Genomic DNA, 4,170 nt, shown 5'->3' on the forward strand with positions numbered 1-4,170 from the left:
GAAAGCCTGTTCGGGTTCACTTCAAATGTTCATCATTACGCGGTCCGAAAATTATGAATATCTTGAGCAAAAGTTAGAAGCTTTTAGTTTGCGGTATGACGCGGTGTCTGACACCAAAAACTCACTGTGAAAGAGGACAACCTGCCCTCGAAATACCGGTATATGAAGAATAAAAAACTGACTATTGGGCATTTAAAAAAATAAAATTTTTCTAGTCTGTCTCATTATACGTGTAGACATCTAGGTCCTTGGGGGTGTTAGCCTTCGTGGAAGAATTACGGGATGGCGGGGGTGATTTTAATTCAGCCACGGTGTCCCGGAGCAAGCGCAAAAGCCCAGTGGTGGTAAGGACTGACCTGTTATCGAATACAGGATCGCTGGGTAGTAGAAAGAAAGGCTCGACTTGCCAGCACGAAGAGTGATCGTGTGTCATTATAGCGGCCATCAGTGTCCTATGCCAGCGTTCCAGCATCCAATTAAATTGCGGATGATCCTGTGGCGTTTAAAGCCCAGAAGTTCTTCTAACTCCAAAAACAGGGTAGACTTGAACTGCATTCTCTCGTCAGTTATGACTGGCTGGAAATTCAAAGCATGGGATTCATTCCCGACAAAGGGCCCGGCACACAATTGTGCGAAAATGTCGACCAGAGGTATTGCTTCAGGCCGCCGCGTGAACCTATCGATTATTGTGAGGCAACCCTTGAAGCCAAGCAAATTTGGCAAGGGGCCGATGATCTTGATGTAGATCATGTGAAAATGCTTTGTAGACTGAGGAAACGAGCTTACCTGTACATTCTTGGTGACTTTGCACGTCTGGCAGGCGATGTACTGTCTGGCCCAGGAATTAACATCATTATTCGTTGAGGCGGTAGTATAGGTTCCAGTGCGATAAGTGAATTGGTACCCACGATGGAGCATAAAACCTGGGGAATCCCTGCTGAACCAACACCAACAGCTCTACTACCAAGCCCTATGTCCACCACCAGGTCGGGGGTTGGATAGGGCTGACAACCCTACACGGAAAACCGATGTTACGAAGCCACGGAAGGAGGTCCCGAGAGGATGGATTTCGAAACGGCGAACCCGGCAACGACAACGGAATAACGATTTGCGTATTTTCTCATGGAATGTGCGCTCCCTATACAGAGATGGAGATGCCAAGCAGCTAGTCGATACCCTGTCCCAATACAAGGCTGATGTAACAGCGTTGCAAGAGATGCGTTGAACAGGGACCGGTTCCCTGGATAAGAGCCGCTATACCATATATTCTAGCGGCCATCCAGTCAACCATGTGCCAATCTTAGTCAAGCAAAAAATAAAACCTGCTGTTATCGGCTTTGAAAATATAAACGAAAGGCTATGTACTTTGCCTTTGTGAGACAAGTTTAGAAAGATAAGCCTCCTAAACATTCACGTCCCTACAGAAGAGACTGCAAAGTCGGAGGAGGATACCTTCTCCCTTTTTGAGCGGACCCTCGAAGCCTGTCCCAAGTATGATTTCAAAATCATACTTGAAGATTTCAACAGTCAAGTAGGGACGGGGCCCGTATTCAGGCGATACGTTGGCTCCCATAGCTTACATAGTAATACCAATGATAACGGACTGCGGATTATTCAGTTAGCAGCATCGCACGAAATGGTTGATGGTAGTACCTGGTTTGTGTGCAAAGCGGTCCACAAACATAGGTGCGCCTCTCCATATGGGACCACTTTCAACCAAATTGACCACGTGCTGATTGAACGCCGCCACCTCTCAGCCTTGATGATTGTCAGAACATATAAGCGGGCCAATATAGACTCGGATCACTATCTCGTTGGCATGGTGTTCCAAGCTCGAATAACAACACCACCTACAATCCCCTCTGACAATCAGGTGAGAGTCAATACTGAAGCCATCCACAACACAACCCTCCGAAACATCTATAAGAGGGAAATGGATACCGCAATAACCGCAGTCAACAGAGGTCCTGGAGATGAAGCATCAACAAATGATCTTCACAACCACCTGAAGAACGTCCTCATTGATACGGCCACAAAGTTACTTGGCCCCGGCCGCAAAAAAAGTTGGAACGACTGGTTTGAATGAAAGCTAGCAACGGAACGGAAGAATGCCGCATACCGAGTGATGTTGCATTCTCAAAGAACTGCGCGTGCCCGCGTTCTTATCACGAACTCCGTCGAGAGGAGAAGCGACTTCACAGACGGAAAAAGGAAGTTTGGGAGAACCGACAAGTCTATGAACTAGAAAAGTACAGGGAGCAACCGCACCAGGGGCTGAAGCTTTACCAACAAGTCAGCAGGATGAAGCCTTATACACCTCGATGCTCATCCTGCCGAGACCAAGAGGGAAATCTGATTTCCGATAGAATGGGCATATTGGAGCGATGAGTTGAGTTCTTTGATGAGCTACTGAACAAGCAGAACATCGGCGAGTTTGAGGTCCCGCCAACTGCAGACGATGGACAAATATTGCCATCACAAAGTATAGAAAAAACAGTCCGTGCAATTGATCGGCTAAAAAGTCATAAGTCGCTAGGAGCCGATGGAATTACAGCCGAATTGGCAACGTTTGGCAACGAGGCATTATCTGTCTCATACATAAAACGGGAGATACCATTTAGTGCCGCAATTATATGCTGTGTACCATCTATAAGATATTCTTCGTTATCTTGCTTGGCCGGACAGCCCCATATGTCCAGAACATCATTGGCTATACCGAAGAGGCTTCACTCCAGACAAATCAGCAACAGATCAGATTTTCTCTGTGCGGCCAGCGATGGAAAACTATTGGAATATGGACATCAGTTGCACCATTTTTTCATTGACTCATTGAAAAAGTCACCTATGACAGCATAGCTAGGGTAAAACTGTACACGGCCATGAGAGAGGTCGATATCCCGACGAAATTGATAAGGCTGACCCTGACCAATGTGCGAGGCCAGATAAAAGCAGCCGGATCACTCTCAAGACCATTTAACATCAACAACGGTCTAAGACAAGGGGATACCCTCTCATGCATCCTCTTTGACCTGGCCCTAGAGAAAGTGATTCGTGATGCCGTTGTGAATGCGGGGGCCACCATCCTTTTCAAGTCCACCCAACTACTGGCTTGCGTTGATGATATTGACATCATGGGAAGGACAACCGGAGATGTACAGTCTACCTTCATCCAGATGGAGCAGGCGGCAATTGGCGCGCGATCTTGGGCTGCACATTAATGAAGGTAAGACGAAGTACATTGTGGCAATGCCAGCGCCAAAACTAAAAGAACGAACAACATCGAATCGCACTTGTCAAATGAAAACAATGAAGATAGGAGACTAGAATTTTCAGACCGTTGATAATTTCTCCGCGGGTCCTCGTAAAAACTATTGGTGGAATGAAGAGATCGCGGACTTGCGGGATGCATGTTTTCGAGCTAGAAGGATCTGCCAACGATCTAGAGGAAGACTGGACTTCGACGGGAAACGACAAGTATATGTTAACCTTCGAGGTAGGCTTAAGCAGACTATATGGACCAGCAAGCGAGAATGCTTCAAGGAATTTTGCGTAGAGGCAGACCAAATGGGTGGTTATGAAGAAAATGAGACGGCGAACATCACAACTGACCTGCCGGCGTCTTCTGCTCGATATCGTAATGTCAAGCTTCAAAGAGACTAACCGCGTAGGGCCAATTTTCCGGCAGTCAATCGCCTTTCATTATTTTTTTGCCTAGTCTAGATTGAGTCAATCAACTTCTCCCCTAAATCAAGGTCCCTCCTTCTACCAATTAGGCTTCACAATACATGCCCCGCAATCCCACAGCGCTCTTCATCCCTCCCACCTTTGGTCACTATCCTTGCGACTACCGCTTTTGTTTAGAGTTGGATCCAATCCCATAATGAACCGATAATCACGGCTCGGTAATAGGGTAATCCCCGAATTATGCACTAAATTCTCATACGTGCGAATGCCTGATAGTTGAAGCACAACGAATGCGGACGATACAAGCTGCAATTCAAAAGCAACTCCATTGTACATTGCTCCATACAATTCCCTGTAATGAACCACATTTGATAGCTTCGTAACATCGCGCACGTATTCTTTGTGCTTCAACTATGACTCAGAGAATCTGAGCCATAATCAAATCTAGATACGAAGACTAGCGAAAAAGATGCAACGAAGCTAGAA

The 4,170-nt window shown here is 46.5% G+C and overlaps 1 protein-coding gene across 2 annotated transcripts in view; it reads right to left on the reverse strand.

The window, feature by feature from the left end:
* The window catches only part of LOC119654509 (TWiK family of potassium channels protein 7), a 644,233-nt gene that overhangs the window by 504,560 nt on the left and 135,503 nt on the right, over positions 1-4,170 (reverse strand). The window lies entirely within an intron of this gene.

Source organism: Hermetia illucens, chromosome 4, assembly GCF_905115235.1.
Source record: "Hermetia illucens chromosome 4, iHerIll2.2.curated.20191125, whole genome shotgun sequence".
Classification (NCBI taxonomy): domain Eukaryota; kingdom Metazoa; phylum Arthropoda; class Insecta; order Diptera; family Stratiomyidae; genus Hermetia; species Hermetia illucens.